The sequence below is a fragment of the Danio rerio genome, chromosome 8 (genome assembly GCF_049306965.1).
Source record: "Danio rerio strain Tuebingen ecotype United States chromosome 8, GRCz12tu, whole genome shotgun sequence".
NCBI lineage: Eukaryota > Metazoa > Chordata > Actinopteri > Cypriniformes > Danionidae > Danio > Danio rerio.
Window position 1 is genome coordinate 23,416,140 of NC_133183.1, and position 14,283 is coordinate 23,430,422.

Below are 14,283 nucleotides of genomic sequence, written 5' to 3' on the forward strand. Positions count from 1 at the left end.
GACAATTCATTCTGTTTACCGAAGGTGAATTGCACATGTTGATTTCCTGTAAGCATGACTGAAAGAGACATTTGAATCATTTCCTGGAAATTTGACTCTAAATAGACTTTCAATCACCAGGACACTCTGTGCTTTCACGTTTTTTTTTATTCTAATATTTCATAATTTTTTTTAGGCATGGTTGGGGAATCAGATTTGTCATGGTGAGAAGTCTAACAGCCTCCACGCCGACACGTTGTGGCTGGTTTTAATGATTTTGTGAGGAGACGATTGTTTTGCAGTGTCAGGATGAGTCAGATCTCACTAGGCTCCTCAGGTACAGCAGTGGCAGACGCGACAACATGCAGGTCTTTGACTCGATAATCATGAGAAGACAGAGAGAAAACGGTGCATGAGGAGAGTCCCAGTGGCAAAAAAATGGAAATCAGTACATAAATCTTAAAGGTGCCATAAAGTAGAAATCCCTGTTGCGTAATAAGAGATCAGAACATGGAAATGACATACAGTGAGCCTCAAACACATAGCAAAACATCACAGAAAAATGGACGAATCAGATCATAACACTGAATCTTATGTAACACTCGGAATGATAATTATGCATGCCCCCGATACACCGCAATGCAAATAAACTGTTGAATGAGTGTTTAATGCATGTTTACGCATCATTCAGCTCTTCGCTGGAGTGAAAACATGACTATAAACTTCATAAAAACCATCAGTTTTGGTCATCATACAGATGGGTGATACTATGACAATCTGATTATGCAGAGGTTGGTATTAATATTGCATGTGTTTTTTTATATATTAAACGCTCAAACTTCAACTCTAAATACATCGATGTCATTCCCTTTTGTTTGGTACAATGATCATTTAGCCTATATTTCATCCACAACATGACTCAGAAAGCAAACTAGGTTACTCTGGCTAGCTTTGTAGTTTTCTAGTATTAGCCAATAGCATTGCTACTAGTAGTGACACTATTAGCTTAACTACATTTTTCAGTAGTGTGGCGGTAGCGTCACTACCTTATAAATCAAATAGCTTTTCTGTAGCCAAGCTATCTTTTTAGTCAAGTAGCGCAGTCACGTTCACACAAGCTACATTTACCGATCATGGATCAATAAGTGACGGCACCAACATTTACAGAGCTGTAAGGCCAGTGTCTAGCCGATGAAAGTAAATCCATATCATTGTGAGAATGATAATTACTTCCTCCTGTTTTACGGTGGTCAGCAACAAACTTTTTGGTGTGTTACTGTCACCTCACGCTCTGGACTGGGATTCCGAAAACCAATGTTAGCCAACTAAGGTGAGAGGGTGCTCGCTGCAGAGCCATTTGAGGAGAGCTGAGCTCCAGCGAGGGGGAGCATGAGCTGTCGCTCCTCCTCCTGTAAGCTGTTTTAATGCGTACACCAACCCCACCCCTAACCCTACCCCCAGTGACATCACTCGTAGAAGAAGTGCAAAAAAGGTGGAGCTCAAGCTTAAGCTCCCCCTCGCTGGAGCTCAGCTCTCCTCAAATGGCTCTGCAGCGAGCACCACTTGACTAAGGTGGCAATTTCCGTTGTTACAAACATAGTTTGTTGATTTGGTGTTTCCCAAATCTGTCATTCCAACGAACATTCACAAACTGCGTCACAAACTTGTACACTTGCAACTACACCTCTGGAGCTGTGGTTAGAAACATAGTTCCCCTTCGGTTGGGACAATGCAAGTTACAGATTTTGGAGCTGTATCAGTAATATATTTACAAATATACTGTACGTTATGGGATGCACTGATGTGGAAATATTAGCAGATAGCGATAACTGATCGCTCTTAAAGTTTGGAAGCTGATTACCAATATATAGTATATGTTAAATAAAACGATAATATTTATATGTTAAGTTAAATGACATTTAAGTTGATGTTTGGAGTCAGTTTAATGTCATGTAATTTAAAAATAACTTGTATAAGTCAATTTAATTAAACTTTTTACATTTAAGGAAGCAACTAATTTACATACTGTAACATTGCATTACAATGTTCTTGTCCATTAAATAGATGCATCCGAAAAATCCATATCGCACACACAATTGAAACCACTATGCTGGAAAATGAAAACCAGTATAGCACTACAGTATACACTGTGGACAAAATCACTAGTAAGTTGTTGTACTTCACAGAAATCCCTTTACCATTTAATCTCCATATGCTTTCATTGTCAGTTAGCGATGACCATACTCAGCTATTTACTTTAATAGAAGACACAATCACTCCAGAGGTTTATCTCTGTGTTACAGGGTTGTTACTCTCCAACTGAAGATTTATCTCTGAGAGGAGCAAAGTAAACATCCATTTGAATTAAAGTGCCTCAACAGTAAATAAGAACAAGTATAATTGGACAAACCAAATGCAGTCTTGTTTTCAATGGTTCATTAAGTCTTCTTCATATGTAGAGGGGATTTCACCTGAATGAATGAATCTCATAGCAAAAGAGAAATTTCTGAGCAGCGAGGGACTCCAATGTCATGACGTTTGGTGTGTCGCCCAATATTGAGGATGAAGCTTTAATATAGTATTTTACTGACGTCAATTAGGGGAAAGGTTTTTTTAGTGTCTCAGAAAAGGGCTTTCAGATATTGCATTGATGATCTGAAGTGCTGTGTGTTTGTGTGGGTGTGCTTGTGTGTGTGTGTGTCTCTTCCAGGTCATGTGCTCTTCAACTAATTGGACGTTAAATCAAAGTGTTGTGTTGCAGCCTGTCTGTGTGGTCTTTAGTGAATCACCCTGGGCCATTGTGTGCAACCAGCAACAGACATCCATCACTAAACATCCTCCTTGAGTAGCACTGACTTGCTGAAATACACAGCATGGCCAGTACATTACTCTGAGGTCACTTTTAACTTCATGAAATTAACCACAATTAACCTCAATAATATGGTACAACTTTATTATTACTCATATACAGTTTAAGTCAGAATTGTTTGCCTCCCTGAATTATTAGCCCCCTATTTATATTTTCCCCCAAATTTTCTGTTTAATGGAGGGAAGATTTTCTCAACACATTTTTAAACAATAGTTTTAATAACTCATTTCTTTTATTTTTGTCATAATGACAGTAAATAGTATTTGACTAGATATTTTTCAAGACACTTCTATACAGCTTAAAGAGACATTTAAAGCTTTAAAATTATGTTAGGCAGGTTAGGGTAATTAGGCAAGTTATTGTATATTGATGGTTTTATTTTGTAGACTATGGAGAGAATAAAAATAGCTTAAGGGGGCTAATAATTTTTACCTTAAAATGTTTTTTTTTTAAATTGTTTTTATTAAAAACTGCTTTTATTCTAGTAGAAATAAAACAAATAAGACTTTCTCTAGAAGAATAAATATGATCAGACATACTGTGAAATATCCCTGCTCTGTAAACATCATTTGAGAAATATTTAAAAAAAGAAAAGAAAAAAAAATCAAAAGGGGGCTAATAATTCTGACTTCAACTATATATATATATATATATATATATATATATATATATATATATATATATATATATATATATATATATATATATATATTATAATAAGTGTATTATTATTGTTACTACTACTATAAATACTGTATATATTCTGCTATGTGAAAGTGCACTCAAAGTGCGATTGTTTCATGGTTTCTGATTCACTTTCAATTCAGTTGCCTATGGTAGACATTACTAGGAATATTAAATGGCAGAATACCACAAACAAGTGAGTTCATGACTATAATAATAGTATAAGTAGAATATAAGTAGAATAACACAATAAGAAAATATCAGTTTGCAACATCAAGCAGCATAACAAGCTCTTTATAACACCTAGAAATTAATGGAAGCTAATGAGACTGTCAATGCCTGCTCCCACTTGTGAGGAATAAGGTCAATAGCTGTGTTATTTTAATATTGAGAAACTAGTTAATATTTTCTAAGTTAATCTGTTTAATAAGTTTTAATAAGTTACTTTCAACCGTTAATATGTTACTTTTTATTTAATATTTTCTGTTTTTTTTAAAGGGCATTTAAGATGAAAATTGGCTTTTGTAAGCTGTTTGGACAGTAATGTGTGTATGTGCAGTGTGTCCACGGTCATATTGGAGTGTGTAAATACAATAAGTCATAGGAGTGCGGTTTTCCCTTCCCACCAAATTGATTGACAGGTGCCATGTCTCCATAATAACATGTATACACATGTGCACAGAACATTTTTTGCAAATAAAACTGGGATTAATAAATAATTAATCAATAATTCATTTCGTTTTTATAACAGAGCATGTTGTAATAAAGAGAGTAAAATCGCTATGTATTTCTTAACTGCTATCATCACCATGGCTGCATGGTGCCAGTGAACGCACATATGTGTGTGTGTGTGTGTACTGGAAATGGCATCTGTATGTGACTCATCATTTCAGAAAGGCTTGAATAGACTCCACAACAAATACATCAAATAAACTTACTTGGTATTTTTGACAACTGACCTTATTTCAGCTTCATCCATGTCCATCTCTATCACTGACGGCTGTTTATCTGACATAACAGGGCAGTGAGAAGCAGCTCATTTGGATTTAAAGCCACAAAACAGCTACAATATATTGAGACACAAAATACATGCAAATTCTGTATTATATAATAAAAAATCTGATGAGTAATTTTACCTGCATCTTGTAAAAGGGATAAAATAGGTTCGTTCATTCATGCATTCATCTTCTGCCTCTTTTCCGGGGCCGGGTCGCGGGGGCAGCAGTCTTAGGAGAGAACCCCAGACTTCCCTATCCCCAGACACTTCCTCCAGCTCCTCCGGGGGGATCCCGAGGCGTTCCCAGGCCAGCCGAGAGACATAGTCCCTCCAGCATGTCCTGGGTCTTCCCCGAGGCTGCCTCCCGGTGGGACATGCCTAGAACACCTCCCTAGATAGGCGTCCAGGAGGCATCCGAAACAGATGCCCGAGCCACCTCAGCTGACTTCTCTCGATGTGGAGGAGCAGCGACTCTACTCTGAGCTCCTCCCGAGTGTCAGAGCTCCTCACCCTATCCATAAGAGTGCGCCCTGCCACCCTTCTAAGGAAACTCATTTCGGCCGCTTGAATCCGAGATCTTGTCCTTTCGGTCATGATCCAAAGCTCAAGACCATAGGTGCTCATCTCAGCTCCTTCAGCTCCTTCTTCACCACAACGGACCGCTACATCGACTGCATTACTGCTGCCGCTGCACCAATCCGCCTGTCAATCTCACGTTCCATCCTTACCTCACTCGTGAACAAAACCCCGAAATACTTAAACTCCTCCACCTGGGGTAAGGACTTAAAAATTATGAATAGAATTGGGTAAAATAGGTGCCCTTTAAAAGTGTGTTTTAGTTAACATTTAATAAAGGTTTTTCTAATTTTGTTTTGTTAAATTTATTTTTACACTGCATTTTAAGAATACACGTTCACTTACACTTTTACATGCAGCTTATTTCATTTAATTGGAAATTTCAGAATATTGTAGCATCACCTATATTATTCCTATAACAACAACAACAACAACAACTACAATAATAATAATAATAATAGATGTAAATGGATTATTATTATTATTATTATTATTATTATTATTTATTATTATTATTATTTCCTTTTTATCTAAACAAATAATAAATGTAATGTAAATTATTCTAATTGCAATTCCTTTATTTTAAAAACCAAAGATAAAACATATAAAGAACTAAATATAGATGCATATTTTATATGTATATATGTATATATGTATATATATATATATATATATATATATATATATATATATATATATATATATATATATATATATATATATATATATATATATATATATTATTAAAAATGTATTGTAATGCAAAAAAATGTGTATATAACTGTATTAAGGTAATAGTTTATATAACAAACAAAACAAGTTTGCCAAATTGCCATATTTGAAACTGATTTGAAATTGAAAACATTTTTTTCTTCACTGTTTTAGTGTATTTTGCATGTGTGGTTGAGTGTTATTTTTCTTCATAATGAAATACCTAACAAAAGTGGTACAAACATGAAACTCTGGGCAATCCTGGAGGACAGCTTTGTTAAGGGCATTTTAGGCAATAAAGTAAAGTAAGTGTGAGTCTGATTAAAGTCTTCAGTTAGTGTCACAGATGGCAAAACTCAATTTCTCAAAAGGGTCAATCAAGCCAAATACTGCTTGCAATAACACTGTCAGGCTCCATTGATCCATCAGAGCAGAGCATTAGAAGCACATTAGAGGAATGTTGTCAAAGGGGCATTGTGTTGTGGAAAGGCAGTCGGTATTGATATGGTCCCGTGTTGAGGAACTGGAGAATACAATATAGATTTACACACAAGAGCTGCATGTCTACAATACTGCCATGAAAAAAAAAAGGTAAAACAGTGTTCTTGAAGTACTTGTGACTAATTAAAAAAAATGTTTTTATTCTTTTTTTCTAAACATAAACACATTGTGTGCTTTTTCTTATTTCTTGAAGCTCTAAAGTTTGGTCTTCAAACTTGTTACTGAAGGGCCGGTGTCCTGCAGATTTTCTAAACCCTGCAGGAACACCGGCCCTCCAGGACTGAGATTGGTGACCCCTGCTCTAAAGCATAGGTCTCAAACTCAGTTCCTGGAAGGCAGCTCTGCACAGTTTTGCTCCAGCTTTATTAAACACAGCTCATCCAAATAATTGAGGTGTTCAAATGGATTGATATTAACAATGTGAAACAAATTATGTAATTATATTCAATAATCAGTATAGCAAAATAAAATCAGAAAAACAGGATAAGCTATCCAATCCTGGTTACATGCAACTTACATTGTTCAAATTATTCCTAATAAAACACTTTGTTTGTTAGTATTCCATGCTTTCTGGGTTTGATTGTGCTTCCACCACACATGCCGTTTGTAGATGAGGATACAGAGACTGGTGACAATGAGTTCAACAGTTTGAAGTGGAGAGAAAAATGTCAGAATGTCAGGGATATCTTTTATAAAGCTGTGGGAACCTTGTCTACAAATAAGTCCATCTGAGTTTTCCAGTTGTGCACCAATACCACTGGAGATGAGGGTTTACCCGAGCTGGCCATCTGTGCAGAGTACAGGGTCATTGCCAGTCACAGTCACAAATGCTTGACCAAAAAATTGTGTAACGTTATTTATTCTGTAAATCCATAATACCTGTAATACTGTGCTTGATTTAGTTAAAGTGTGAACTAGGGACCAAGTGAGAGACAGTGAATTGCTTTGAAAGAGCATTTCACTGTACTGAATCTGTCATGAGCACATGCGCTCTAGTCTGAACGGTAATTATGCCTGTATACCTTGATTCAAATCAGCAAATGACACACAGTACGTTACAGCAATTATATTTGCTGCAAGTATAAGTTTATTTGCATTCTTTAGATCAACCTTTTGACATTTGCATGAGGTAAACTTTAATAGCAATATTGCAAAAATCTAACATTAATATTATCTGTAAACGGACTCAATATCACATGATCAGAACAGTTTATGCACTAACTGCTTGCACATCTAGAAAATAGAAGTGTACATAATTAGTTAACTGTCACAATTGAATATACTGGCAGTATTCAGTTCAGTTACTATTGTCGTTCCCATTGGTCACTACTTTGATGTAAGAGCCCCATTATGCATTAAGAAAGGTCATATTTTGGTTTTGGGGTTCTCCAACAACAGGCTGATATGCACGGAAGGCTAAAAAAGACTTGTATTATCTTATGATATACATTTATTTTTACCTATTTTTTCAAGCGACTTCCATATGATTTGTTCAGCGATTCATTTATTCTCAAACCCCTCCTTACTGATTGGTCTGATGACCCAGTCTTTTGCGATTGGTCAACTGCATTCAGTGTGAGACAAAGAGAAATGCCCACCATGGCTTATCAACAATTTTGAAGTAGTCAGAGTGCAAAGTTTATATGTGAGCATACCTGCCAACAGTCCTATTTTTCCCAGGAGTCTCCTGTATTTTAGACCCATCTCCCGCCACCTTCCCGTATTGTTATTTCACCTCATCTTTGGGTTGGGAAAATAACATTTCCCTTACATTTCAGAGCACACTGTCTTCGCGACATGATTCACCCGGGGTCTGCTACAGTGTTCATCTTCTTCTTTTTCTTGTTACTGTGTTTGTGGGCGGGACTGGGGGTTTAAATTTTCCTGGGTTTGCACGCACAACAAATGGGTGGGGATTAAGTTACGTACCGACATCATGCCGGCATGGCTAAAGACTCATTATCAAGACGATTCATTTGAAGCACTATGAGTCAACTCTTTTATAGATGAATCAATAGTTTAAAACACAGCACTCTTTCAGATTTAAGCCTTTAAGCTGGATATTTCACTTCACTTAGAGCTGTGTTACACACTACATCGAAGATCGTTTTCAAAAACCCATAATAGTGGGTTTTTAAGGATAACCTCAGTTAATCAACATGATGTCATAAGTGGCATAATGTTTGTGTGTTAGGAAGGTCTAAGTAGTAAAATCCAAGTACTCCTAATACTCTTTGAGATTAAACAAGTCAGCAAAAAACAAAGCAACAATGTGTTAAACTCTGCAAACATCACCTAAAGTTATTTACTTGGAATTGCTATGTGCTGTAGTACTGTAAGTTAGATAAGTACAGTAGCACTAGCCAGCTCATGCCTATCAGTGGCTCTGCATATTAAACTGGTTAAATAAACATTAATCTAATCTTCCCCTGCAGTACATGAACATTGTTGATTCTAAATGTGTATCATGATTCTCCTGCTTGCATTGTGGTCTATAACCCCCTGTTTCCTGATAAATGTTATCCGTCATATTTATTTAAAAATCTTTATGCATTCCCCCATGCTTTAGAAAATTTAAGTTGCATTTGAATTCTCTTAGACAAGAGCTGGTCCTTCTGTGTCCAACATGTATCAGAAACATCTCGGGACATGCCTTTGGGACACTGGTTTGAGGTTACCCTTAGGTGAATTAACACTCCTGCTTCACTGCACTGCAGAAATACCAGAGAGCTCAGGAAATTGACATGCAAACCAGGCTTTTACTTTTATGCGCCTGGTCTCAGTACAATTTGAAAAGCATAAAAACCTGGTCTCATTCGTGGGCTTTGATCTCAGACAAGACTGAAGTTTGATGATAAAGTTACAGCGCATCAAACCTGCACAATGTCTTTAGAGGTCTGAGTGATGAATTAATGAATATACAAGGCTCTCAGACTGGCACTTCACTTTGCCTGCTTAAAACATCACTGGCCAATGTTATATGCAGTGTTTTTGGATACTGCTAATTGAAGTCTTAGAAATAAAGCTTCTCTATTGCATCAATGCTTCTATTAAGAAACTTTAGCAGCTCCTTTCATTGCAAATCATTTATTATTATATATATATATATATATATATATATATATATATATATATATATATATATATATATATATATATATATTATTATTATTATTATTATTATATTATATTTTGGTTTTAGCCTTTTTGGTTTTACTTTAATTGCAGTTAGGGTTGCACGCTTTATGCAAACTATGGTAGTATCGTGATACTATGGCTCCAAAATACTGGCGGTGCCACTTTGGTAGTATCATCATTAATGGTCTATCTACAATACATATTGTTTCATGTAGAAAAGTCACTAAAATGCTCACACATTTGTGCAACAAAAGACCGTTTTATTTGAATAGTCTGTGGAGCCCTTTAAGGTTGCAAACTTTAGAATTCACGCCTTTTATGGTAGCCTATTGTACGTTTTCTGATGCATCAGCTCGAATCTTAATCAGTTAATTTCTGCTCCTGTCATTATGCTTTAGTAGCTACAACAACTGCAACTATCTCGATTCTTACCTGATTAGACTGAAAAAAAAAATAGTAGATACAGAAAAAGTGGAAACAGTTTTTGACCATTTCATAAAGCCTAATTTGGTTGGAAAAATGCTCTTTTTTTAACAAATGTCATTTGGTATAATTTGTATCTTTATTTTAATCTATTTATTGTTGGTCATTTTTTTTTACAAAATAAACAAAAAGAATGAATACATTTTAGGTGAAGTGATGTGCAAATATTTGTATTTGATAATAAGGGAATCATTAATTTAATTCAATCATAACATGAAATATAATATTTCTGACAAATTTCTTTATTTCATGAATTTGAGTTATGAATTACATTATCACAATACTAATTGGTATCACGATGCTTTATCTGGTATAGTATTGTAACATGAATTAATGGTATCGCGACAACCCTACTAGCAGTTATTTTAGTTATTGTATTATTCAATCTTTAGTTATTATTTTTTAGGGCTGGACGAAATACAATGTTCTAAAATCACTTGTGTTATTGCTATTTACTGTATTTTCATATTTAATGTGTAATTTAAACTTTATATTGTAGGAAACAGGAGTGGATTTAACCAGTAAACGAGGTAAGCAGGGCCCCGTGAAATTAGGGGCCCCCGACCAATGCCAAGAAACCTATATTAATCATACAGCTCTTTTATACATTTTCTATCATACAGTATGATGTAAAATCTGTCAATAACTGTTACGATTTTAAAGTTATAATTTATTTTCAAAACCAGGGGCCCCATTAAATAATGGATGCTCCTTCTGTACTGCACATGCACAAAATGTGAGCACTTCAATCAAAGAAACTGCCAGCCAGTGTTGCCAACTTAGTGACTTTTTTTTAGACCCTCCTAGTGCCACATTTTCAAAAAAGGGACTAGGGACATTTTTTTTGGTGTTACTGGAGACTTTTTCAGACTCTCATATGTCTGTGCTGTACGTTCCTACTCTTCTCAACGAGCTGAGGGTGATGCCTTGGGTCTACCCGCCGACTCAGAGCACTCACAGGTCGCCCAGTACCATCAGTCATCTTTCTTACCTGCAGCATTGAGACCAGATCATTCCTGTACCTACTGACGGCAAATGTTTGGCAGTGTGAGGTATTTCCCTGGTACAGTCAAACTGATCTGCTTCTTCTCTGTTTTAAATGTAATAATTTAAATGAACCATTTATTCTTTGTTCACAATCACAGTGATTTTAGTGAAACCACTTACTGAACTTGTCAGAGAGATTACTGCAGGTAACACTTTAGTTTGATGGTCCATTTGAGTATTAGGGCATATCAAATTACTTAAATGATGTAACTAGAGAAATCTTCACAGTGCTGGGCGAGAGCACTTACTGAACAGCGCAGCATCGATGACGTAAGCATGCCCAGGCCCGATTGTAATGTGAGTGCGGGCCATTGGGAAGGCCGGAGGGGGGGGCAAGCGTGCTTTGACCCGGTTCGAGGCAACTGTACATAGTGTGAGTACGGCCTTAGTAGATTGTCTGCTTAATATCTGTTCATACTGCTGCTAAACAGACATTTAACTGACTATAAGAAATTAAGCAAGTATACATGTCAACTTACACTAACCCAAACCCGAACGTAACAGTCTACTTATAATCGAATGAGAAATAATTGGCATGTAGACGTAATGTAACCTTAATTAAACAAACAGACCATCGAAATAAAGGGTGACCTAACTGCAAATTGAGTAAACATCTAAACTGGTATTGTATTCAAACAATACATTTAATTGAAGTGACAAGCATATAAAGATGAAGTCAGAATTATTAGCCACCCTGTTATTCATTTATACTATTTCTCACATGTCATTTTTCTGACTTGCCCTCTGGGTACATGGAATTTAACCCTAAATAAGACTATCTGTCTGAGCACAATCTCTATCATGCAATCTTAAATCTATTGAGATCCTTGTGTAGACAGATATACGTTACTGTTCCCATTAATCAACCACAAAACATCAGCTAATAAAATTTGTTGCTTTCCATTTAGTTTGCTTTTACAAGGCCATCAAATCAGGCTTTCTGCCCTACATTAAGACTTCATCAAGTCCTGATGAGAGCAGTAATGAAATTATGAAACATGTTTATCATCCATTATATTGCTGTTAAGGAGAATGTCATACATGGAGTCAATAAAAATGCTAATGGTGTCTAAGTGGCTGCTTGATGCACTCGCTTCACAATCCAGACTCTTTCTGTTCATCCGCTACATCTGGAGCTTCATTACTGAGCTTCTTAAAAGAGATAAGCAAGAAAACCTTTTATCTCAGACTCAGGCACGGCCGTGTAAAAACAGCTACATATTACTAGTTATTAGTTACACACATATTCAAAATTTGCATGTTTTTTTTTTTTTTCAACTTAGTGATTTGACAAACATAAAATGTCCAGAGGAAAAGACTATCTCAGCTAATATTAAAAACTCATTATCATAGAGACTATGACATAATAATAAAATATGTAATTACCAACAGAGGCCAAAAGATCCAATTCATTTGATATATATATTATTACAAACATTAAAAGCATGTATAAGTATGCAAATAAGGATGTGTTTACAGTAAAGCCAGAATCTAATTATAAAATGCTAAAACGCATTGTTGAAAAAAGTATTTACACAGTGTCTTTTTATTTATCTAAAGACACAGTTTACAGTCTATGTGACAAACAACATTCTATCATAATGAAATGTAAATCCTGTTTGTAAAAGCCATTTGGAACAAAACAACAACTGTGACATTTCACATGGGGTCATTAATATGCACACCCCAATTTGGTTGGTCACTAGCTTTCATAGTGAGATTACAACAATTATAATATCCCTTTTATTTTGTAAGAAAAACACAGCTTATTATATTCCCTATGTATGTGGGACTTTAAAATCGGGACAGACTTCAAGGAACAACAGACAGCAGGCAGCCATGAATGACAACAGAGTACATTATTTCATCTGTTTACAACTCAGAGATAAAAAATTTAGAAAGACAGATTATACATTTATTCAGAGCCACCCTGAAGATGCATACAATGTGTTATATGTATATTGTGAAATATGGTGCATATGTTTGTAATGAGGCAATATACACATATAAACTACTTTTAAATGTTCATTCATGCATCATGTCATATCACTTAGCTCTTACTGTGACTTTTTTGGATTGAAAGGAATTCTTTACCTAGAGTTTGATATTTATTCTTTCCTGCCTCTTTAGATACGTTAAACCTACAAAATACAACTCCAAATAGATCTCTGTCAGCCCCCTTTTGGATATAATTATAATTCTGCCTATAGTTCTTTCACAACAAATTTCTCAATACTCGCCTCACCTTTCAAATACGGTAAAAACAGCCATTTAATTCTACAGCCAATTTCTAGGGATATAATAGACTAATTTCAAGCGGCCGCCATTATAAAAGTGAACTTCATCAGTTCACTGCACTACATCAATGCTTATTGAGTGTGAACACAGACGAGCAATTGACTGATCTTCCAGGCTTTAAAATGCTCCAGTGTATCTGTATTTGGGTTTGCACTTGGCAAAGAGAACTGATGACCTTTACGGCCAATCACAATCATTTCTGTTGAGCACTAAATACTATGGCGAATCAGCCGTGTTTAAGAACACGCACAACAGCTCTGAAATGTTAGCCAAAAATGGATGTTTTTAAAACTTCACTACCGGGACAACACTATTACATATAACACGAGGATGTGCTACAGAGAACTGTAATTGTTTTATCACTCACCTGGTTACATGCAGTAGGCTGAAGCAGGGAAGCTCCCACAATGTTTACCTGGTGCCATTAACTGAAACCTAAGAGGACGTAAAGAGATTGTGATTTTGTTTGATGCCTAACATGCTTTTAATTGTTTAAATTAAACTTATCTAAATTATATTAAAGTGATCTTTACACCATATCTGCACTTTGAAATCGTTCAACATCTAGAGCAGTGGTCACCAAACTTGTTCCTGGAGGGCCGGTGTCCTGCAGATTTTGGCTCCAACCCTAATCAAACACACCTGAAGAGGCTAATCAAGGTCTTACTTGGAATACTTGAAACACCCAAGCAGGTTTGTTGAAGCAAGTAGAAGCTAAACCCTGCAGGGACACCGGCCCTCTAGGACCGAGATTGGTGACCCCTGATCTAGAGGTTTGTAGTCCACAGCATGTTGCTGCAATGTTTACATTGCTGGTCCAATACTTACAAGTTTCTTCTCACTGCAACCTTGCTTTCATTTTTTAAAATGGCGACTGCATGAAATCAGTGTTTAGGGCTTGTTAATAATTCCTGAAAAATGTTTGCACTTACCTAAGCCACATATGGTGGACTGTTAGGGAAGCCAGAATGCAGAGGAAACCCATGCAAACACAGGAGAA

The 14,283-nt window shown here is 36.0% G+C and overlaps 1 long non-coding RNA gene across 1 annotated transcript in view; it reads right to left on the bottom strand.

The window, feature by feature from the left end:
* Positions 1–12,260: 12,260 nt before the first annotated feature.
* LOC141375626 (uncharacterized) overlaps positions 12,261–14,283 on the bottom strand; it is a 382,930-nt gene continuing 380,907 nt past the window's right edge. The window contains exon 4 of the long non-coding RNA XR_012384304.1: positions 12,261–13,718. This is a non-coding gene — a long non-coding RNA (uncharacterized lncRNA). The remainder of the gene's footprint in view (positions 13,719–14,283) is intronic.